This window comes from Schistocerca piceifrons, chromosome 1 (assembly GCF_021461385.2).
Source record: "Schistocerca piceifrons isolate TAMUIC-IGC-003096 chromosome 1, iqSchPice1.1, whole genome shotgun sequence".
Classification (NCBI taxonomy): domain Eukaryota; kingdom Metazoa; phylum Arthropoda; class Insecta; order Orthoptera; family Acrididae; genus Schistocerca; species Schistocerca piceifrons.
In genome coordinates, this window is record NC_060138.1 from 706,674,717 (window position 1) to 706,700,236 (window position 25,520).

General features: G+C 44.5%; 1 protein-coding gene across 1 annotated transcript in view; it reads left to right on the top strand.

Annotated features, from left to right (window-relative positions):
* Window positions 1–1,633: 1,633 nt before the first annotated feature.
* The window catches only part of LOC124710724 (carnitine O-palmitoyltransferase 1, liver isoform-like), a 210,599-nt gene continuing 186,712 nt past the window's right edge, over window positions 1,634–25,520 (top strand). The window contains exon 1 of the mRNA XM_047240949.1: window positions 1,634–1,719. The gene's annotated coding sequence lies outside the window, so the exon portion shown is untranslated. The remainder of the gene's footprint in view (window positions 1,720–25,520) is intronic.

The window sequence follows — 25,520 nt, forward strand, 5'->3', positions numbered from 1 at the left end:
GAGACAGAGCACAAGCTCGAATTGTGTTAAGGATGATGAGGGAAATCGGCTGTGCCCTTTCAAATGAACTATCCCTGCATTTGTCAGGAATGATTTAGGCAAATCACAGAAAACCTCTATGGATAGCTGGACGTGGGTCTGAATCGTCGTCCTCCACTCTGTCCCTCCGAGTAATTCCCAATACACATTTGTCCGTTGTTCACTGGACAACCATAAGTTTTTAAAAAGTTTTCGCAATAAAGTCCATATCTCACTGCCCTAAGTCAAAAGTGTCAATACACCCTTGCTGAAAACTTTCCATTTCAGACAAACTGGAAACTTGGTTTTGAATTCTCTACTCCATTTATCAAAGTCATGCATAGTTGCTTTTACTAGTCTACCTATTTTCTTCCCTGCCCATCCAGTCACATGTTCAACTGCTCTAAATAACAGCACAAGGGACTGTCAGCTAGTCACAGACGAAATTATTGAACTGAAGAATAAGTATCGATTGCAATTTTGGCGATATTCATATGTTTCTGAAAATTCTAGACTCAGTTTCAACAAAATTTGCACTAAATTCCCTGGAAAACCAAGATATTTAGTCTGGTTATGTTAATTTGCTGAATAGTATGCAAATCGATATGACAGATTCCTTAATACTTCATTAAATAGTGGAAAAATTAACTATTTAACGATGTATCAGATAACGAAAATTGGTATCACCAAAATTATTCATAGCAGCCCCTGAGAAAAGTCCCAGACACTTGTAATAGTAAAATAAAATAGTAATACGTATTAATGGAACATATCAGAAACTCTCTGTCTTGTTGGTGAGATTCTATTGCACTCTGCAAGTATATGTAAACTCCAATAACAAATGGAAGTTTGAAAGTAGGAGTGGAAAACATTATAATAAGGCTGAAAGTAAATAATACAAACTGACAAATATTCTTGTATCAACAGTCGGCGTGATTTTTTTTCGGTTCTCTATTTTCATGAGAAATATCTATGGCAGTTTGAGAAATATGTCAATCTCAGTATATGTTAACTGTTGTTGGCTGAAAGTTATTCAATCGGTTTTAGTCTGAGGTGCTGAAGAGCAAAAGAAAAATGTTGAAAAATCGAAGCAAGTAGAAATACCAGTATTTAAAATTAAGAAAAAAACTCTCTGATAACAATTTCTTACTGTGAAGAGGGAAAAGCTGGGCGCAGCAGCATTAAATGCGTTTAATGTAATTAAATATGGATTATATAATATGTATCTACGAAGTGAAAGATTGAAATAGATGTACTACCGACGCAGCCGTCGGCTAAATGAACAACCTTATTAAAACTCAGTGGGTACCGGTAGCACACCTGTTACCTTTGGACCTCTGAACTTTGTAACGCTACACTTTCTCTAACTGTGACTTAACTCTCGCTATCGACAGTCGTTCCGCAAGAGGTAGCCCTATTCTGCTTCAGATTGAGAAGTGATAAGCCTAGTTTCCACATCCACTATCTTTAGCGTAAACGCTGCACCTGCAACTGTGCGTCAGCTGGTAATTATCGATGTCCAGCGGTGGTTGCAGTATCGATAAGTCGATGCGTACTTTGACCCGTGACGCAATGGTGGGGGCAGGCGGCGTCGCGTGTATACAAGCGACGAGCTCAGCTGTCTGCCATTCGCCGGCAGGCGTAGCAGAGGCGAAGTGCAAAGCACGAGGATTTCCGCAAGACGTTTCAGCCCATTCTCAGGTAGGTTACCATTAATTTCGCTTGTTACTTGTAATTAGACCTGTAATTTACGCCACCCCTCAAACCGCAATTGTGCAACGTGCCAAAGAGAACATTTAAAACAGTGGACGACTACCTAGGCAAAAGGGGACATCTCTTCCAAAACAGACACTGACTGGAAATCGGCGCCCTAGGGTAGTTATAAATATTTGATAGTCAACAACCAGCAATAGAAGGTTTCACTGGATACCAATCCACTTAAACAAGCTTTTCGCGCAATGATTATGTAACTTAAGCCACAATTCAGGGACTTGTTAATAAAACAATGTCAAGAAGCCTGAATAAATTTGTATATGTAGAGATTGTACATATATTTTAGCTGAACTATCTACTAGCACTTCTTCATAGTCATTATCATAATATTACTTTTCAGTTACTTCGGTTTTTTCCGCCAACAATCCGACGTGATAACAGTGTATAGAGCTCTGTTTATTAAATGTAACTACGGTACTAGACTTCGCGTGATGCCTATGAACTTTGTGCCATGTCTTGTGAAATTTTGCCATCTACATCTACATTTATACTCCGCAAGCCACCCAACGGTGTGTGGGCGAGGGCACTTTACGTGCCACTGTCATTACCTCCCTTTCCTGTTCCAGTCGCGTATGGTTCGCGGGAAGAACGACTGCCGGAAAGCCTCCGTGCGCGCTCGAATCTCTCTAATTTTACATTCGTGATCTCCTCGGGAGGTATAAGTAGGGGGAAGCAATATATTCGATACCTCATCCAGAAACGCACCCTCTCGAAACCTGGACAGCAAGCTACAACGCGATGCAGAGCGCCTCTCTTGCAGAGTCTGCCACTTGAGTTTGCCAAACATCTCCGTAACGCTATCACGCTTACCAAATAACCCTGTGACGAAACGAGCCGCTTTCTTAGGCAGTGCGCGAAGAAAGAAGAGGTGTACCGTAGAAGGCCTAAGTTTAGTAGTCGACAGACATATTGGCTTTATTCAGAGCGAACAACGAGCGTTTTCCAAAACGGGTCTAAATCTGGAGGTGAAGTGGAAAACGAACGATAATTTAGCGTACCTTAGATGTCGAAGTTACTACAGACGGAGCACTATCTCACTTGAACAAAGGTGTTAGTGGGGACAGACTGTGGCTGTGTTCGAAGGGCATCTTCTGAAAGCTCTCGTAAATATATATTATATGAACTGCAAAAAGATAATTTAGTGAACTGTCGATTGCAAAGCTAGAAATGGAGCATTTGCTTAGCTGCTCTTGAGTGCCGAAGGGGATTCACCGCCCCAGTTTGGAAACCACTGCTCTGGAGTTATGACGGTATTACAGTCCAGTCGGTCATAGCTCGTAGGATTCCATCTGCTACTGTTTCCAGATGTGAGCAAGTCTTTCATCTGAATGGATGTGTTTTCCGACATGCGTAGGTATCATCATCTTTTTTCTTTATTTTCATTAAACGAAAGTCGTGGTTATGTGACGATTAACTAACATGTCGATAGAGGAAAAACGAACTATTTTGGAAGCCAGCTTACATTTAAGGCTGACTCTGTTATCTGTACGTTAGTTACAGATTATTTCCTAGACTTGTGACATTTTTGTATGTAAATAACTGAAGTCACATGGCATTGTTAATTAGGAATGTTGTCTTGTTCGCCCACTCTAGCACATTCCTCTGTGAAGAGTTACCGTTTTAGTGTGTGTGGCTGTGACATGTGCAAGTAAAACGTAGTGTTATGTTGTTCACAAGAGAAAAAGGATAGAGTGAACTCTGTTGCTAGAACACAGCCTTCTCCTCTCTAATAGCACCGAGATGAACATTCTCATACGAAGGTCGAATCACTTTCAACAATGTTTATGACCGCAACACATGAGATATTGCAGAGAGGACAGCAACTCAATTAATCAGATTAGAGCATAGTGTAGTAATAAGAGCATTTAGGTCATAACTGTTTCTCCACTTGCTGGTCAAATTGTACCGATTATCTTTCTTTCGTCTTCAATATTCGTCCTGTGTCCCTTCTGGTCGAGTGATAATGCCTGCCAGTGCTATGGATATGATCTTTTATTTTCTGCAACTAGAAACATATCCTCGTAAATGAACAACGTATACCTTACCAATTCTAAAACAGAATTTATGGCGGGATTCTTCATTTGCGTATCACTATGTTATTTGTGTGATTTTCCAAATATGTTCTCATATCTCAGTGCCACTACTAATACATAATCTCTTATTTTAAATTTAAATGATGACGGATATAAGGTCCTCTTAGAAATGCATGACATGACAGCTATTTCTCAATACTTTTCACTTTTCAGAAAATAAGCTATTACTCTTGCATGAGCTCACAAATATGCAAAAGCATGAGGAGATGTTGATGCTATAAAACAATGGCTGTGGCAAACAAAAGATTCTCGTACCAGATGTAACCAGAAACACATGTGAAGCCTTGCCATAGAGCTGCTCAGCTTACCTCTGCCTAATAAAGGAGACGGAACCAAGTGTCCGCAGTCGTGGTGTTATTGGACGCAAGAAGGAAATGGAATGAAGCTTATAGGGCAACATCGACAAAAATAATCATTATTTACTTATTTATCACTTTACTTTGGACCCCGGCCGCCAAAGCTACTTGTGCTTATACGGATGTAGTATCTGCTCTTTCGGACATAAGAGACATCATTAATGACCTGCAGCCGTCTAGAACGAAATTAGAATTATATATTAATACCTTCAGCTGCTACAGGGCGTTGATATATATCAACGAGGACAGGAGAAAATGTGTGCCCCGACCGGGACTTGAACCCAGGATCTCCTGCTTACATGGCAGACGCTCTATCCATCTTTTTTTTTAAAATTCATTTTGTTCGCTTTCGTTCGTTGCATCTGCTCGGGGCGGACGGCGTAAGACATCCGTTTAAGTTCGTTGTTGATCGATCAACTCAGTTTTTTATTACAGAGGGCAGCCAACCCTCTGACCGAACACGTTGAGCTACCGTGCCGGCATTCATCTGAGCCACCGAGGGCACAGAGAATAGTGCGACTGCAAGGACTATCTCGCGCACGCCTCCTGCGAGGCCCACAATATCACCTTGTATGTCCACACACTACATTCGTAGTGTCCCACCCCAAAATACTCATTACTCGTGGAAGACATTCTTATCAAGTCCCGCAAGAATTCGGACATGTCCGAAAGAACAGACACCATATCCGTATAAGTAGATAGTTGTGGCAACACCGACCATGACCCTCTTCTTCTATGCGGATGCACACATATTCATCGAACTCTTACGGGACTTAGTAAGAATGTCTTCCACGAGCAATGAGTGTGTTGGGGTGGGACACTACGAATGTAGTGTGTGGACATACAAGGTGAGAATGTGGGTCTCGCGGGAGGCGTGTGTGAGATAGTCCCTGCAGTCGCGCTATCCTCTGTACCCTCGGTGGCTCAGCTGGATAGAGCGTGTGCCATGTATGCAGGAGATCCCGGGTTCGAGTCCTGGTCGGGGCACACATTTTCACCTGTCCCCGTTGATGTATATCAACGCCTCGTAGCAGCTGAAGCTATTAATATATAATTCTAAATCCAAAGCTGCTTTGATACGGAAGGAGTCAGCTGATAGTTTACAAAATACAGTTTGGAACGTTTGTAAACAACATAATTAATAAAATACAAATAAAGAGTTTTCAGAGGGAAATAAATAACGCATTACGCGTAAAATTTCGAAACTACTGCGAGGAACTCCTGTGACGAATACTTGAAACATTATGGGCTTTGGTTGGTGTCACAAGGAAACTTTTCAATTTGGATTTGTCATTCAGATTTTTCAGTTCTCCTGGAAGCCTGTTGAAAATGAAACTTACTTAACTATGCACAGCTTCCTGTGTAGTGCTTAAGGAACTCTTATCCAAGTGCAGATCGTCTTTCTGTGTAAATGTTCACTGTATGGATGTTACAGTTTCTTCTGACTGAGGCAATACTGCCAACAAACAATCCCTTGGTGGTAACTACACTCCCGGAAAAAATTAGTACGCCCTTTTAGAGGTTTCCAGTTCAGTCAGGGTTTATTGTTCCAACAGTGCATATGGAGTTCATCAAATGAGTGCTTACAGACCAATAGCACGATCGGTCCTGAGATAACAGGTACTGACTCATGCTGGAACACTCACGTTACTACGTCGTGTAGCCTCCACGGACGGCAATGCAGGTGCAAATTCTGGCATTCAGTCGATTGTGCATATGACGAATACTGTCCTGGGATACGATATGCCACGCCTGCTCGACCAGTTCATGTAATCTGCAAGAGTTGTTGATTGAGGAGCTGCACGAGTCACTTTTCGTCCCATCATAATCCCTCACATCCCCGAATGGAGAAAAGCCTGGAGACAGTGCTGGCCAGGGACGCTGCTGCACGTCTAGCAGAGTGCGTTGAATTTCACGGGCAGTGTGTGGGCGACCATTATCATGCTGGAACAACACATCACCTTCCTGTGGAAGAACAGCAAAAGAACAGATCTAACGACATTCTGCACGTACCGAGTGTTGGTTAGTGTCCGCTCCAGAAACACCAAAGGTGGACGAGAGTTGTAGCTTGTGGCACCACAGACGATAAGGCCTGGGATGGGGCCAGTGTGTCTTGGACGAATGCAGTCTAGGAGTCAGCGCTCACCAGGACTACGTCATACGCACAAACGACCACCACTTGTGTGCAGGCAGAGTCTGGTTTCATAGATGAAGACGACGGCGCGCCACTCCATCTTCCAAGTGTATGTAATGTGAGGAGGACCATGCGAGAGGCGTTCAATGAATTCGAAAGTAAAGTTCTATGTACTGACTTGGCAGAAAATACTAAGAAATTTTGGTCTTATGTCAAAGCGGTAGGTGGATCAGAACAAAATGTCCAGACACTCTGTGACCAAAATGGTACTGAAACAGAGGATGACAGACTAAAGGCCGAAATACTAAATGTCTTTTTCCAAATCTGTTTCACAGAGGAAGATTGCTCTGTCGTTCCTTCTCTAGATTGTCGCACAGATGACAAAATGGTAGATATCGAAATAGACGACAGAGGGATAGAGAAACAATTAAAATCGCTCAAAAGAGGAAAGGCCGCTGGACCTGATGGGATACCAGTTCGATTTTACACAGAGTACGCGAAGGAACTTGCCCCCCTTCTTGCAGCGGTGTACCGTAGGTCTCTAGAAGAGCGTAGCGTTCCAAAGGACTGGAAAAGGGCTCAGGTCATCCCCGTTTTCAAGAAGGGACGTCGAACAGATGTGCAGAACTATAGACCTATATCTCTAACGTCGATCAGTTGTAGAATTTTGGAACACGTATTATGTTCGAGCATAATGACTTTTCCGGAGACTAGAAATCTATTCTGTAGGAATCGGCATGGGTTTCGAAAAAGACGATCGTGTGAAACCCAGCTCGCGCTATTCGTCCACGATACTCAGAGGGCCATAGACACGGGTTCACAGGTAGATGCCGTGTTTCTTGACTTCCGCAAGGCGTTCGATACAGTTCCCCACAGTCGTTTAATGAACAAAGTAAGAGCATATGGACTATCAGACCAATTGTGTGATTGGATTGAAGAGTTCCTAGATAACAGAACACAGCATGTCATTCTCAATGGAGAGAAGTCTTCCGAAGTAAGAGTGATTTCAGTGTGCCGCAGGGGAGTGTCATAGGACCGTTGCTATTCACAATATACATAAATGACCTTGTGGATGACATCGGAAGTTGACTGAGGCTTTTTGCAGATGATGCTGTGGTGTATCGAGAGGTTGTAACAATGGAAAATTGTACTGAAATGCAGGAGGATCTGCAGCGAATTGACGCATGGTGCAGGGAATGGCAGTTGAATCTCAATGTAGACAAGTGTAATGTGCTGCGAATACATAGAAAGAAAGATCCCTTATCATTTAGCTACAAAACAGCAGGTCAGCAACTGGAAGCAGCTAATTCCATAAATTATCTGGGAGTACGCATTAGGAGTGATTTCAAATGGAATGATCATATAAAGTTGATCGTTGGTAAAGCAGATGCCAGACTGAGATTCATTGGAAGAATCCTAAGGAAATGCAATCCGAAAACAAAGGAAGTAGGTTACAGGACGCTTGTTCGCCCACTGCTTGAATACTGCTTAGTAGTATGGGATCCGTATCAGATAGGGTTGATAGAAGAGATAGAGAAGATCCAACGGAGAGCAGCGCGCTTCGTTACAGGATCAATTAGTAATCGCGAAAGCGTAACGGAGATGATAGATTAACTCCAGCGGAAGACTCTGCAGGAGAGACGCTCAGTAGCTCGGTACGGGCTTTTGATAAAGTTCCGAGAACATACCTTCACCGAAGAGTCAAGCAGTATATTGCTCCCTCCTACGTATATCTCGCGAAGAGACCATGAGGATAAAATCAGAGAGATTAGAGCCCACACAGAGGCATACCGACAATTCTTCTTTCCACGAACAACACAAGACTGGAATAGAAGGGAGACCGATATAGGTACTCAAGGTACGCTCCGCCACACACCGTCAGGTGGCTTGTGGAGTATGGATGTAGATGTAGATGATCCTCTGGCGGCACCAGTCGACATGTACACGTTGATACTGTAACGCCAGACAAAGGCAGGCTAGAGATGTGCGCGTCTGTTGTCCCTTCACTAATAACCGGTTCGCAACAGTTCCTGTTGACACGTTTGAGCTCAAAGCCCACTTTTTTGTGCAGTGGTAGCTGTACGATCTGCCCCTGCTGCCTTTACAGTATGACGATCCTGGTGGCCGTCTGTGCTGTGTGGACGACCAGAATCTCGGCTACGGGTGAGAGAATGTTCTCGTGAACATTGACACCAGCATCATTGCACAAGTGACGTAGCATTTCCAACTTGTGTGACAGTTCTCCTAAAGGACCATCCTGCCACTCGAAAGGCCACGATCTGACCCCTTTCAAATTCTCTCAGTTGGCTGTAGGAAGCACGAGTGCATAACCGTGGCATGGCTGCCTGCTTGCTTCACACGTTTGCACCATACTGAGCCTTCTGGCTGTAACCATTCCCTATTAAGGGGTACAAATATATGCCGCTCTGGTAGCTATTTCACGACGCTATCTGTTCGCGGACGACGATGAAGCCATTATCAGCACATCTGCTATTCTTCACGTCGCTTATGCCGTCATAGGATCAAAATCGACGTCGTCTTTCCATGTGTGCTAATTTTTTCCGGCTGTGTATGTACAAGGATGCCAGAGTTAGAATTCCGAGTCCGCAGCTCGTGGTCGTGCGGCAGCATTCTCGCTTCCCGCGCCCGGGTTCCCGGGTTCGATTCCCGGCGGGGTCGGGGATTTTCTCTGCCTCGTGATGACTGGGTGTTGTGTTATGTCCTTAGGTTAATTAGGTTTAAGTAGTTCTAAGTTCTAGGGGACTGATGACCATAGATGTTAAGTCCCATAGTGCTCAGAGCCATTTGAACCATTTGAAAGAATTCCGAGACAGCTGAAAAACGGCTTCACTAATTTCGCGAACTGACACCACAGAAAAGTCCGACCGCCTTTTCCTGGCGAGTGGACATAATTATTCCAAAATGTAACAAAACACGTGATAACAGCATGAAAGTAACAACAGTAAAAAAGCTTTCGAGTTTCAGTATCAGAGGCAGAGGATAGTTTTCTTCAAGCGAAGATAACAGCATTAAGTTTTTGCACAAGAAATTGAACGTCATACTTCCAAGAAAGCTTTCCATTTACCCTTAGCCGTGAGTTATTTAAAATGGTCGACTTCATTGACCATTCGATAATCTTGCCGCAATAAAACTTCGCTTTTACAAGAGTCACGTGTCAGAAACTGTATGGACTGAGTTTTGTTGCATTTAAACGTTAATCTATTCTCTGAAAGCCACGTGATGGTATTACCGATTGCCCTATTACCTACCTCATTAACTCATTTATATTACGTTCCACATGCTTCACAATAAAACTTGTGTCTTCTGCAAAGAGAAAAAAAATGGATTCATCTGTCATTTTTAGAGGCAGGGCAATGATATACGTCTAAAAAAGGAACGGACTCATAACAGATCTCTGTGGCATCCCCCCTTCCAGTGTACACACCAGCGAGATTGGCTTTAAGCAGTATGGGACTTAACATCTGAGCTCATCAGTCCCCTAGACTTAGAAATTACTTAAACCTAACTAACCTAAGGACATCACACACATCCATGCCCGAGGCAGGATTCGAACCTGCGACCGTACCAGCAGCGCGGTTCCGGACTGAAGCGCCTAGAACACCAGTGAGATTCGTACCTCTTCCTCGTTTCCTGACGTTGAAGGGCAACCTTCTGCTTTCTAATTTCCAGATGTGAAATGATGTTTCTCCGAATCACTTTTGTTAAATCAATGAAAACACTGTCCACAACCTACAGTTTAGACCTCCTAGTGCCTCACCAACAAAAGAACAAATTACAGTCCCTGTATATGCTCCTTCCTTGAAGCTGGTCACTAGCTCAAATTAGGAGCAATTCGGCCGTGACCTAGATAAACGGATCATCAATACAGTCACATCAAGTGCTTTATGTAAGTCACAGTAAACGTAAATAAGAAGGGACGGAAACCAATGAAAGCCGAGAATACAAGTTCAGTTTCTTAAACATTGCGTCATCTCACTCGACTGTTCGATGCCGAAAGAAACAACGGCGGATGCTTGACGCGTCCAGGGAGGCGGGAGCGGCAGTTGCAAACGGCGGCCGAAGCTGCTGAGTTGCCCAACTCACTTTCCGCGCACGCGTCGTTTTAGCTCTCTGTGATTGGTGCCAGCGGACGTAATCGTAGGTATATAACCGGGAAATAGTTCCAGCCCCGGCAGTCAGTAGTTTTGCTCCTGACGATGATGGCGGAGTTAGCCATCGAAAGCTCGAGAATTTTATTGGAACGGACGCAGCTTGAAAACCGAAAAGATTTTATTCAGTCATGCCATCTTGAAAGACTCCGAGGACAAATGTCTTTCCGCTACGATGAGGAAGTCTTGAGCAGTGTGAGACTGCTGGAAAAACTTCGCAGGAAGAAATCACGTCTGCTAAGTTCTCTAGCATTTTTGCAACCCTGTCGGGACAAGAAGGTAATTCCTCGCTTTACTGTAGTTAAGCACCACATCGGAACTGTTGCAGTGGGCAGAATTTTGAAGAGGACAAGTCATGCAATAGTTAGACAGCGGATACGGCAGACGAGATATGAGCTTGCCATCAGTTTTTGTCATCAACTTTGTCGCCATTCGTTTGGGAGTGGGTAGACGTAGCCACAGCAGCACAACTGCGTGCTAGTTTGTGCAAGACAGCGTCTAACCAAAGTAACAAGTTTGACTGCTTAACTCACGGAGGAACTGGCCTGGAGAATGATAAGACCCTCAGAACAGTTGTTAATCTCTCCAAACAAGAACTGGAGGACGGTTCTGTGGCAGCGCTGAGTAAAGGCGTTAATTTTTCGCCAGTCCGCGACGTCTGCCTATTTTGGAGATTATTAGTGGTATAGAGCAGTGCATTCGGCATCTCTCCATGATGCAGCTGAGCACGTCAGACTAACCGCCAGCTCTTGAAAGCAAAGCCACCGAAATCAAATATTAGCCAGGAGGGGCGACGTGGCTTACGCTTATTGCGTGAAAACGAGAACTTGGTTGCCTTGCCAGCCGACAAAGGAAAGGTCACCGTGGTTCTAAACATTGAAGACTACCAGCTGAAGATGCTAAATTTATTAGATGACGAGTATCGGAAGATTAGTTGCGATCCGACACAGGCCTTAGCCAGGAAGATATGGAAGTTGAAGGAATCTGGCTTACCAGATGAAGTGGTGAAGAAATTAATGCATCGCGCCGCCAGACTTTCCAAGCCTTATGGACTACCGAAGATACATAAGGAACACGTTCCTCTTAGGACCACTGCTAGTGCAATCAGCTCACCCACCTACAGACTGGGAAAACGTCTTGCGGGATTATTAGCGCAAAAACTCGGTTATTGTGAACGCCATGTTGCAAACAGACATTTGTTGAAAAGCTCAAGAAAATGAAAATAGGTCGAAACGACGTAATGGTTAGTCTGGACATGGTGTCATTTTTTAAGAGGGTTTCAGTACAAGACACGCTGGATCTTTTGGCCCAACAGTCTCCACCTAGAATCGTCAAGTTGTTCCTTCATGTTCTAACGACAACGTACTTCTTGTACCGCGACGAATATTGTGAAATAACGGATGGGACGGCCGCCTTGCTTCCTTAGGTACATCAATGAAACCTTCCTGAAATGGCCTCACGGTGAAAATACACTGCAGCATTTCGTGGGCCACATGAACGGCGTCCATCCCTACATTAAATTTACCATGGAGATTGTGAAGCATGGCAAGCTGCGGTTCTTAGATGTTTCAGTTGAGCAGAAGGCAGGAGGCCGGCTTGGTCATTCAGTCTACAGGAAACCGACGCACATTGATCGATATTTGAATGACGGTGGTTTTCATCACCCTGTATACAAGAAAGCGGTCCTGAACACGTTAATACACAGAGCCAAAATTATTTCTGACGACGACCACCTACAGTCTGAATTGCAGCACTTGAGGCACGTGTTCAGGGTGAAAAGCTACAGCAAAAGAGACGTTACAAACGCTTTCAGGAATCATCGAAGAAAGGCGCCTTGTGAAGCGGCAGAAGAAGCCAAGGTGACGGGTTTCCTGCCATACTGTGGGGCAACGAGAAACAAGTTTGGACGTGTATTGTAGAGACATGGTTTGAGACCAGAGTTCCGGCCCGCCCCCAAGATACGATATATGCTGCGACCTGTTAAAGACACCACAGCTCTTCGTGTGCCCTGTGTGTATGGTATCCCTTGCGAGTGCGGTAGCATCTATATAGGCCAGACAATTCACACAGTTGCAGAGCGTTGTACTGAGCGCAAGAGACATATCAAGCAAGGGGATCTGGCCAGCCGCGCGGGATTAGCCGAACGGTCAAAGGCGCTGCAGTCATGGACTGTGCGGCTGGTCCCGGCGGAGGTTCAAGTCCTCCCTCGGGCGTGGGTGTGTCTGTTTGTCCTCAGGATAATTTAGGTTAAGTAGTGTGTAAGTTTAGGGACTGATGACCTTAGCAGTTAAGTCCCATAAGATTTCACACACATTTGAACTTTTTTTTGATCTGGCCAAATCAGTCATAGCTGAGAAGTTGATTGAAAACGGGCACAAAATACAGTTTGAGAGCACGAGAGTCTTGGCTCATGCGTCAACATACTGGGACTCCACTATAAAAGAGGCGGCTGAGATTTTAATGAACAGCAACAATTTCAACAGAGACCAGGACTACTCAATGAGTAGAGTGTGGAGGCTGGCTTTGGATGTCGAAAGGAAAAATGAAATGTCGTGTGGCTATAGCTCCTGTCGGGTAGACCCTTCACCTAGAAACGACGGCGGATGCTTAACGCTTGTAGGAGGCGGGAACGGCAGTTTCAAACTTGGCGACGGCCTCTCCCACCACCTGACGTCACTCGGTCCCGCGGCGGGCCGGAGTTGCTATGAGCTGCCCAACTGGCTTTCCGCGCTCATCGTTCGGCCCTTTCTGCTTGGTGCCAGCGGCCTTAATCGTAGTATACAGGGTGGTCCATTGATCGTGACAGGGCCAAATATCTCACGAAATAAGCGTCAAACGAAAAAACTACAAAGAACGAAACCCGTCTTGCTTGAAGGGGGAAACCAGATGGCGCTATGGTTGGCCCGCTAGATGGCGCTGCCATAGGTGAAACGGATATCAGTTGCCTTTATAAAATAGGAACCCACATTTTTTATTACATATTCGTGTAGTACGTAAAGAAATATGAATGTTTTAATTGGACCACTTTTTTCGCTTTATGATAGATGGCACTGTAATAGTCACAAACATATGGCTCACAATTTTAGACGAACAGTTGGTAACAGGTAGGTTTTTTTAAATTATAATACAGAACGTAGGTACGTCTGAACATTTTATTTCTGTTGTTCCAATGTGATACATGTACCTTTGTGAACTCATTTCTGGGAACGCATGCTGTTACCTGTAAATACCACATGAATGCAATAAATGCTCAAAATGATGTCCGTCAACCTCAATGCATTTGGCAATAAGTGTAACGACATTCCTCTCAACAGCGAGTAGTTCGCCTTCCGTAATGTTCGCACATGCATTGGCAATATGCTGACGCATTTTGTCAGGCGTTGTCGGTGGATCACGATAGCAAATATCTTTCAACTTTCCCCACAGAAAGAAATCTGGGGACGTCAGATCCGGTGAACGTGCGGGCCATGGTACGGTGCTTCGACGACCAATCCAACTGTCATGAAATATGTTATTCAATACCGCTTCAACCGCACGCGAGCTATGTGACGGACATCCATCATGTTGGAAGTACATCGCCATTCTGTCATGCAGTGAAACATCATGTAGTAACATCGGTAGAACATTACGTAGGAAATCAGCATACATTGCACCATTTAGATTGCCATCGATAAAATAGAGGCCAATTATCCTTCCTCCCATAATTCCGCACCATACATTAACCCGCCAAGGTCGCTGATGTTCCACTTACCGCAGCCATCGTGGATTTTCCGTTGCCCAATAGTGCATATTACGCCGGTTTACGTTACCGCTGTTGGTGAACGACGATTCGTCGCTAAATAGAACGCATGCAAAAAATCTGTCATCGTCCCGTAATTTCTCTTGTGCCCAGTGGCAGAACTGTACACGACGTTCAAAGTCGTCGACATGCAATTCCTGGTGCATAGAAATATGGTACGGGTGCAATCAATGTTGATGTAGCATTCTCAACACCGACGTTTTTGAGATTCCCGATTCTCGCGCAATTTGCCTGCTACTGATCTGCGTATTAGCCGCGACAGCAGCTAAAACACCTACTTGGGCATCATTATTTGTTGCAGGTCGTGGTTGGCGTTTCTCATGTGGCTGAACACTTCCTGTTTCCTTAAGTAACGTTAACTATCCGGCGAACGGTCCGGACACTTGGATGATGTCGTCCAGCATACCGAGCAGCATGCATAGCACACGCCCGTTGGGCATTTTGATTACAATAGCCATACATCAACACGATATCGACCTTTTCCGCAATTAGTAAACGGTCCATTTTAACACGGGTAATGCATCACGAAGCAAATGCTGTCCGCACTGGCTGAATGTTACGTGATACCACATACTTATACGTTTGTGACTATTACAGCGCCATCTATCACAAAGGGAAAATAGTGGTCCAACTAAAACTTTCATATTTCCTTAAGAACTACACGAATATGTAATAAAAATGGGGGTTCCTATTAAAAAAAAAATAAACGCAGTTGATATCCGTTTGACCTATGGCAGCGCCATCTGGCGGGCCAACCATAGCGGCATCTGGTTTCCCCCTTCAAGCTAGACGGGTTTCGTTCTTTGTAGTTTTTTCGTTTTATGCTATTTCGTGAGATATTTGGCCCGGTCACTATCAATGGACCACCCTGTACAAGCGGGAAATAGTACCAGCCCCGGCAGTCAGCAGTTTTACTTCTGACGACGATGGCGGAGCTAGCCATCGAAAGCTTGAGAATTTTCTGGGAATTGACGCGGCTTGAAAACCGAGAAGACTTTATTCCATCTCACTCGGCTGCTTGGTTTAACGTTTCTTTAAAATATCCTTAAGTGAATGCTGAGACGATTCGTTCAACACAACTAGGCCAATTCCTTTCTCTTTTTGTGCAAAGGTGTCCATTGTTAATAACCCAGGTGCCGACGGATGATGGAGTCTAAAATCCTTCCTGTATACAACTTGTCAAGTGACAGTAACATCGTGAGGAAAGTGTACATACATAGAAATGTTCTCATTTCTTTCAGCTGGAGTTGCACTAATATTGCTAAAGATCTTCTAACTCGATAGCGCCAACGTGACGAGAAATATCGAAGTCTGAATACGCAATGACATCTGGAGCAAGACGCGTCAGATATTGCTTGGCCCACCAAATCTAGAGTGCTGAGTGTATTCTAAGACATCATCTGTCTGCGTAGATAGCACATTTTATGTATGATAAGAACTTCCTAAGTTAAAGCAGATAACTGACACTACGCCAAATATCTACATTCAAAAAATGACCTCTCGGTGAAAGTGGAATGACATTTTGTGTTGATGGAATTTGCTGAGAGAATGCTGGCAAAAGTGCCTTTAACAAAAGCACGCTATCAAAATCAGCATCTCTCTTGGGTTCCCGAACACATTCTTTGAGCACTGAATGACTGGAACACATTGTCATGCTTTGATGAGTGAAGATTTCAGTTGACGGTATTTGGAAGTTACGACGTACCATGACCCATGGCCTGTAGTTATCACAAACCATTGTGTGCGTGTTTTGATTGACCTAATCATTAAGTAAACCTGAAGGACAAGTTAGATAAAGTAATATATCATATTAACTACTTGGTGGAAATGAATGAAAATGCGGGAGCATGTTGCCAGAAGTCTCGCAGTCGTGCACTGAAAGTTGGACGTTATACGACGCGACATTAGCGCGACTATAGCGCCAAATTGGACTGGCCCGGTAACATGAGGCGGCATGACTAAGTAAAAGACAGTGTGTGGCAATCAGCGAGCACTTTTAGTGGTGCTCTTTACTATAAAATGGCCTTGAGATAACATAGGGATGACTTCCGACGGGGCAGAATCATCGGGAAATTGGAAGAAAGATGAAGTGTGTCGAGTATAGGTCAGGAGTTTGGTATTGCCCACAGCATTGTTTCACATGTATGGGGCAGGTACCGAACGACAGGCACAGTTGCCTGAAGGACAGAAGGTGGTCGAGCTTGCTCTACTCCACCCACGTTAAACAGGGGGTGCAATTGCAACCACGTTCATCAGGACAGCAAGACGCGCAGTCAGCACGTGCAGTTCGGCTGACAGCCGCACATCAACCGCACCTTTCGCGATCTGGCCAAGAGCATAGGGGTCGCGTGCTCTTCTCGGCTGACAGCAGGTTCAATCTGAGTAACGATTCTGAACGTGCCATCATAAGGCGAGAGGTGGGAACACATAATGCACGAGGGAATATCGTCGAACATGGGTGTACTGACCTCCAAATCTTTGAACATGGTGCACTCACCGTTCAACATTATTATGACACTGTACTCCTTCCCCACGTGCGTCTTTTCATGCTGCATTTAGACGTGACTTCATTGTAATGGATGACAATGTGCGACCGCATCGAACAGCCAGGTTTAGTAGTTCTCGGAATTAGAGGATATTCGGCGAATGGACTAGCCAGCCAGTTCTCCCGACTTAAATCCCATCGAGCACGTGTGGGATGCGTTAGGGAGATATATTGTAGCTCGTCCACAACAACTCCTTATCAACCTAATGGTCAGCATGGGAGCACGTTGCAAAGCAAGCATTGTTGTCCATGATGATCACAAAGCCTATTAAGAACCATGTTCCGCCTTTTGTAATCATAAATAGCGATGACTTCAGTCATTTCTGTCATTTCTGTTCATCTCATTGCATGTTTCTTTCAGTTATATTCTGAACTATACTGAAGCAGTTCTTTCTTTGTATAGTCAAAGTTCTTTCGAGCTATTTTACTTGGTAGTGAAACATCATGCGAAACTTACTTTCGTCCTTAAGTTTTGCCCACGAGTGTATATACGCCGTGGTCTTTATGCGTTTTCATGGCATTTTACAGAGTGAACACGCGTCGTGTCACTGGGATAGAGTCGTTCGCATTTGGTTGTTTTGACCGCTTGGAGAGTGTCCAAGAACTACCTGGTAACCTTGATAGATTGAAGTATGTGCCAATTGCAACATTGCACAATTATGGGTGAGTTACTGAGACGGCAAACCTGAACCTAGATCCGGCAAATTCTTGATTCTTGTCGCTGTCTGTAAGGTATCAACAATATTTGACAGGGTGAAGAATGTCCAGCATGATATTAGGCCAAATGCAACACAGTATGTGACGACCACAGCCAACACTCCTGAGATCCTACGTCGTGCTACACAACTAACAAGTAAAGGCAACAAATTCATCCACAAGAACACATATGTGAGTTGCATGATTGAACTGTACTACGTTATAAGTAGTAGAGCAGAAAGAAATCTAAAATCATTCGCTCTCATGCAGTAAACAAATTTAATAACACCTTGCATCTGTGAAAAAGTAAATTGCATGAAACTAATTATTATCAGTTTCATTTGCTGACAGCGAATATCACAAAAAACTGAAGCTTAGCTCCAATTTTTATTTTACAAGGTAGGGAAAGGAAAATAGAAGAAATTTATTTTGCCGTCAGTGTATGTGTAATTGTTACATACGACAAGAATGGAAAAACGTAATAAAATATTATTCAGTGAAGATGTAATACGAGCTCCATACATTACTTCAGTTATGAAACTTCCTGGCAGATTAAAACTGTGTGCCCGACCGAGACTCGAACTCGGGACCTTTGCCTTTCGCGGGCAAGTGCTCTACCATCTGAGCTACCGAAGCACGACTCACGCCCGGTACTCACAGCTTTACTTCTGCCAGTACCTCGTCTCCTACCTTCCTCAGATGGTAGAGCACTTGCCCGCGAAAGGCAAAGGTCCCGAGTTCGAGTCTCGGTCGGGCACTCAGTTTTAATCTGCCAGGAAGTTTCATATCAGCGCACACTCCGCTGCAGAGTGAAAATCTCATTCTGGATTACTTCAGTTAGTATTGCAGGTACCAGTTATTGCAATTTGTTCTTACGGTTTCTTCTAAAGAGATCTTGATGTAACACTTCAAAAAATTTTGTAAAGAAAATGAATCACAAAAGCGAGGTTTATAAGAAACTAAGAGGAAAATACGATTGGATGAATCACAACTCAAAGAAGGTATCTTCATTTTTCCACACATTCGAGAACTTTTCAGAGATGACCTGTATGATGTAATGTTACAAGCCGATAGACAGGTCCTCTGTAAACTTTTTAAGAATATTTGTTTCAATTTCTAAGGAAATAAGAGAGGACAGAATTGTAAAGAGCCGTGAGTGAATTAAAATCGCTCAAAAGAGGAAAGGCCGCTGGACCTGATGGGATACCAGTTCGATTTTACACAGAGTACGCGAAGGAACTTGCCCCCCTTCTTGCAGCGGTGTACCGTAGGTCTCTAGAAGAGCGTAGCGTTCCAAAGGGCTGGAAAAGGGCTCAGGTCATCCCCGTTTTCAAGAAGGGACGTCGAACAGATGTGCAGAACTATAGACCTATATCTCTAACGTCGATCAGTTGTAGAATTCTGGAACACGTATTATGTTCGAGCATAATGACTTTTCTGGAGACTAGAAATCTACTCTGTAGGAATCAGCATGGGTTTCGAAAAGACGGTCGTGTGAAACCCAGCTCGCGCTATTCGTCCACGAGACTCAGAGGGCCATAGACACGGGTTCACAGGTAGATGCCGTGTTTCTTGACTTCCGCAAGGCGTTCGATATAGTTCCCCACAGTCGTTTAATGAACAAAGTAAGAGCATATGGACTATCAGACCAATTGTGTGATTGGATTGAAGAGTTCCTAGATAACAGAACACAGCATGTCATTCTCAATGGAGAGGAGTCCTCCGAAGTAAGAGTGATTTCAGGTGTGCCGCAGGGGAGTGTCATAGGACCGTTGCTATTCACAATATACATAAATGACCTTGTGGATGACATCGGAAGTTGACTGAGGCTTTTTGCAGATGATGCTGTGGTGTATCGAGAGGTTGTAACAACGGAAAATTGTACTGAAATGCATGAGAATCTGCAGCGAATTGACCCATGGTGCAGGGAATGGCAATTGAATCTCAAAGTAGACAAGTGTAATGTGCTGCGAATACATAGAAAGAAAGATCCCTTATCATTTAGCTACAAAATAGCAGGTCAGCAACTGGAAGCAGCTAATTCCATAAATTTTCTGGGAGTACGCATTAGGAGTGATTCCAAATGGAATGATCATATAAAGTTGATCGTTGGTAAAGCAGATGCCAGACTGAGATTCATTGGAAGAATCCTAAGGAAATGCAATCCGAAAACAAAGGAAGTAGGTTACAGGACGCTTGTTCGCCCACTGCTTGAATACTGCTTAGTAGTATGGGATCCGTACCAGATAGTGTTGATAGAAGAGATAGAGAAGATCCAACGGAGAGCAGCGCGCTTCGTTACAGGATCAATTAGTAATCGCGAAAGCGTAACGGAGATGATAGATTAACTCCAGCGGAAGACTCTGCAGGAGAGACGCTCAGTAGCTCGGTTCGGGCTTTTGATAAAGTTCCGAGAACATACCTTCACCGAAGAGTCAAGCAGTATATTGCTCCCTCCTACGTATATCTCGCGAAGAGACCATGAGGATAAAATCAGAGAGATTAGAACCCACATAGAAGCATACCGACAAATCCTTCTTTCCACAAACAATACGAGACTGGACTAGAAGGGAGAACCGATAGAGGTACTCAAGGTACCCTCCGCCACACACCGTCAAGTGGCTTGTGGAGTATGGATGTAGATGTAGATGTTATGAAAAACTTGGCCTTCATGACCACCTCGATTTCCTCCATGAACATTGAGGAGCTTTTCTGACGTAAGAGATAATTTCATCTTGATACTGCAATTAGTCATAGAAAAGAGCGGATAGGTGGAAAAAGTGCACTGAAGGCTTCTACGAGGGGTTCTGATGACTTGATAGAAGAAGAAACAGGAGTCGACCGGAAAGAGATAGGGGATCCACTATTAAAATCAGAATTTAAAAAAGCTTTGAAAGTCTTAAGATAAAAAAGGGCAGAAGGAATAGATAAAATTCCATCGGAATTTCTAAAAGCATTGAGGGAAATGGCAACAAAATGACTTCACGCTGGTGTGTAGAATGTATGAGATTGACAATATCACCAGTTTTTCGGAAAAAATATTATCCACACAATTCCGAAGGCAGCAAGAGCTGGCAAGTGCGAGAATTATCGCACAGACAGCTTAACAGTTCATGCATCCAATTAACTGCCAAGTATGATTTACAGGAGAATGGAAAAGAAAATTCAGGATCTGTTAGTGGACAGTCAGTTTGGCATTAGGAAAGGTAAATACAGCAAAGAGGCAGTTCCGACATCACGGCTGATAAAGGAAGCAAGCCTTTAAAAAATCATTGGATTTGTCGACCTGGAAAAGCGTTCGACAGTATAAAATGGTTCAAGACGTCCAAAATTCTGAGAAAAATAGGGGTAAGCTTTAGGGAAAGACGGATAACAGACAATACGCACAAGAACCAGGAGGAAACAATAAGGTTGAAAGACCAAGAACGATGTGTTCGGATTAGAAAGGGTGTAAGGTAGAAATGTAGTCTTTCGCCCCTGCTGTTCAATCTAGGCGCTTCAGTCCGGAACCACGCGGCTGCTACGGTCGTAGGTTCGAATCCTGCCTCGGGCATGGATGTGTGTGATGTCCTTAGGTTAGTTAGTTTTAAGTAGTTCTAAGTCTAGGAGACTGATGACCTCAGATGTTAAGACCCATAGTGCTTGGAGCCATTTGAACCATTTTTGAATGAGAGATCTGGAGAATGTGCTGGCCAGGTGAACAGTCGACACCATCTGCACCGAGGTAGGTCAGGGCAGAACTGACAATACGTCGTCTTGCATTATCTTCTTGAAAGGTAAGACGACACTGACTTCGAAGACAGGAGACATCCATCGGCCGTATCACGTCATAAACATATTGGATCATGTCCAGAGGCCATCGTGAAATGTATCCAATGGCATCTCGTGCTATAACTTGAAGTATTGGCCCCGTGTGACGATAACGAATGCATTCTGGCAACGTTCTTTCTCCTCGAAGCTTGACGTTCATTGTAATACTGCAGAAGGAACCGTGATTCACCCGACAAGACAACGTGGTGTCACTCCAGTTCCACTGTCATCGTTGGGCGACCGTCGGCGCGCTACTCTACCACCGCTTCAAGGAAAGCCAAAACAATATTGTCGCCGTGCTCAACAATCCGAGGTGCTCCAGGCGCTGTTGCACGTTGCACTCTTCGTGTGGATACTTGTCATGCAGCAAACAATCCTGTGCATGAGACGGCTCTACGATCCTGCACAGCCGAACCAACAGTATGTCCTACCGCTATGCTGAGACCTGCATTGCGTTGGATATGACCCCTCCTGAAGCCATCGATTCCATGTTCGCATAACAATCGTGGGTGCCCGATCAACGCGAGACGTAATATTGCGGAACAATAAACTACACCGTCAATAGGCCATAATCGTGCTGCCTTCGAAATCGGACACGTGCCGGTAGACGTTTACCTGCTTGCCGAGACATAATCAGATCTTCACATAAGTATCCAACATTCGAATGCGATCACTGAATGAGATATCCTCTGCGTAGTCTTTCTTTATGCAGGGTGATCAGAAACAGTCGGAAACTTGTAAGACCTTGCAGGGTAGGTCGTGCTGAGAAAGAAATGTTAACAAAAAAATTCGATACGTTGCTCCATTTTCCAGTTAATTAGCATTAAAGTTAGCCAGTCAGGTCGTTGCGGTCCGCAAGAGACAATGTTGTCAAACATTATCTTGGTTTCGTTTCCTAAAACAACGATATAAAAAAATGGATATGGACGGTAGTAACGATCGAACCCGAGCCACGGCTGCGCAGTCTTGTGCGTAATTATCTACGTTACGAGAACACCTGACACTAATTGTATCTGGCGGGCCGCTTGAATTTGCGAGTTCAACTGACTGATTGACGAACTTCAATATTAACCCGAAAATGGCGCAATTTATCGATTGTTTTCTTAACAATTGTTTCTCGGCGTAACCTACACTGCGTTCCTTACAAACTTTTCAGACTGTTTCTGACCACCTTGTATATATTATGTGGATGGTGTTACTACTGTGCTGACTGTGCGATTGTGCTGAAATGCCGATCAATTACATACCGAAGCACGTGATATAGTTCACACCAATTCGACGCTTTTTACACGCCGCCTAGAGGCATTACAATATTAAAGACCAAGACTATACGAGGATTGAAACTTTAACTGTGACTACTGTTTACTTACAGCTTCTTTAAAATAGATAAGTGTTTCAGAGTTTTATTATCCTTCAGAGTAGTAACCAGCACTGTTTATAACCCGTTGCCAGCGATGTGGATTTCGTAGGATAGCCTTAGCAACGCCAGTTGCGTTGATAGGTCGAGAGGAGCGGTCTCTTGCCCGACGAATATCTGTAACAGTTCTGAAGCGAATTCCATGAAGTGCTTCTCTCATTTCAGGAAGCAAGTTGAAGTCACAAAAGTCCGAGGAGTGTGACGGATGGTACAAAACTTTCCAGCCCCATTAATCAAAATAATGAGTCACAACTTGCACCATATTCGCCTGAGATTCAGATCATATTTTACTATCCACCAGCGTGAAACGTCTGATACCAAGCACTATACAACAATTGTCGAAAGGGTTCAGGGCAGAGGAGGGAGCGTTAAGGTCTGTGGAATGTTTTCGCTTCTTTCTCTTGGTGATCTCGACATTGTGGAAAGTACAATGGATCGACAAGTATGCATCTGTCATTAGCCTTCTGCCGTCGAGCAGTGTGTCAGCAGTGTGTCAGCAGTGCGCAAGTAGCAGCAAGTGGCTTATTTAGCGTTCATTTAAGTGTAGTAGTCAAGTTGAAAATTTGTTTGGGTGTTCTTAGCGCACTTGTTTAGTTAAATCCGTCAAATCATTGTGTAGTTTCGTAATTAGCAGGGGCAGATTTGCATTTTAATATCTGTGACGTGTAAAGTCGCATAGTCGTCTGTCATTTGTTTATTTCTTTCAAATAGTCTTTGTACGTTACTGACAGTACAGTTAGCCTTCTGCCGCAGAGCAGTGTGTCAGCATTTACTAGGCAGTCTCGTATTTTAATAACCGTTTAAATTTTGTGTCGAATTGTTTGTGCTCTCTGTAGATTAGTTCAGACGTTCTTTGCTCAACAGTATTTAGCATGGATAGGGACTGCGACAGCTGTGTTTGGATGTGGGCTGAGTTGGCATCCCTTCGCTCCCAGCTCCAGGCAGTGTTGGCTTCAGTCACACAGCTTGAGGCTGTTGCCAATGGGCATCACTGTGGGGGTACGGACGGGGGTTTGTCGGGGACGGCCAGCTCGTCCCACGCATCCCCCGATCGGACTACGGCTGTGGCTGCCCAGGATACTGCCCACATTGAGGTTGACCCCTCACCCGTGGTAGAGTGGGAGGTCGTCTCGAGGTGTGGCAGGGGGCGAAAGACTTCTGGAGGGCTGAACGGAAGGCCTCTCCAGTTTGTCTGACGAACCTGTTTCAGGCTGTGTCTCCGGCTGATACTGGTCTTCGGCCGGACATGGCTGCTTGTCCTGTTCCAGAGGTTGCCCCTCAGTCTGCAAGATCCGGGCGGTCGCAGAGGGTGGGCTTACTGGTAGTTAGGAGCTCCAATGTCAGGCGCGCAATGGGGCCCCTTAGGGATATGGCAGCAAGAGAAGGGAAGAAAACCAATGTGCACTCCGTGTGCATACCGGGGGGAGTCATTCCAGATGTGAAAAGGGTCCTTCCGTATGCCATGAAGTGTACAGGATGCACCCATCTGCAGATGGTCGCTCATGTCGGCACCAATGCTGTGTGTCGCTATGGATCGGAGGAAATCCTCTCTGGCTTCAGGCGGCTATCTGATTTGGTGAAGACTGCCAGTCTCGCTAGCGGGATGAAAGCAGAGCTAACCATCTGCAGCATCGTCGACAGGACTGACTGCGGACCTTTCGTATAGAGCCGAGTGGAGGGTCTGAATCGGAGGCTGAGACGGTTCTGCAACTGTGTGTGCTGCAGATACCCCGACTTGCGCCGTAGGGTGGTGGGGTTTCGGGTTCCGCTGGATAGGTCAGGAGACCACTACACACAGCTGGCGGCTACACGGGTAGCAGGAGTTGTGTGGCGTGAATTGGGCGGTTTTTTAGGTTAGACGGCCTCGGGCAAGTACAGAAAAGGCTACGGCCTCAAAGGGTGCACGGCAAAGTCAGGACATGCGAGGACAAAGCAGCAATCGGTATTGTAATTGTAAACTGTCGAAGCTGCGTTGGTAAAGTACCGGAATGTCAAACGCTGATAGAAAGCACCGAAGCTGAAATCGTTATAGGTACGGAAAGCTGGCTGAAGCCAGAGATAAATTCTGACGAAATTTTTACAAAGGCACAGACAGTGTTTAGAAAGGATAGATTGCATGTAACCGGTGATGACGTGTTTGTCGCTGTTAGTAGTAGTTTATCCTGTAGTGAAATAGAAGTGGATAGTTCCTGTGAATTATTATGGGTGGAGGTTATACTCAACAACCGAGCTAGGTTAATAATTGGCTCCTTTTACCGAGCTCCAGACTCAGGAGCATTAGTGGCGGAACAACTGAGAGAAAATCTGGAATACATTTCACATAAATTTCCTCAGCATGTTATAGTCTTAGGTGGAGATTTCAATTTACCAGATATAAACTGGGACACTCAGATGTTTAGGCCGGGTGCTAGGGACAGAGCACTGAGTGACATTATACTGAGTGCACTATCCGAAAATTACCTCGAGCAATTAAATAGAGAACCGTCTCGTGGAGATAACATCTTGGACCTACTGATAACAGACAGACCCGAACTTTGCGACTCTGTAAGCGCAGAACAGGGAATCAGTGGGAATCATAAGGCCGTTGCAGCATCCCTGAATATGGAAGTAAATAGGAATATAAAAAAGGAAGGACATCAAAACGAAAATTTCTGTTCCGACACTGACAATGTTGAGTGTTTATGGAAAAACTTCAAGGCAATCGTAAAAT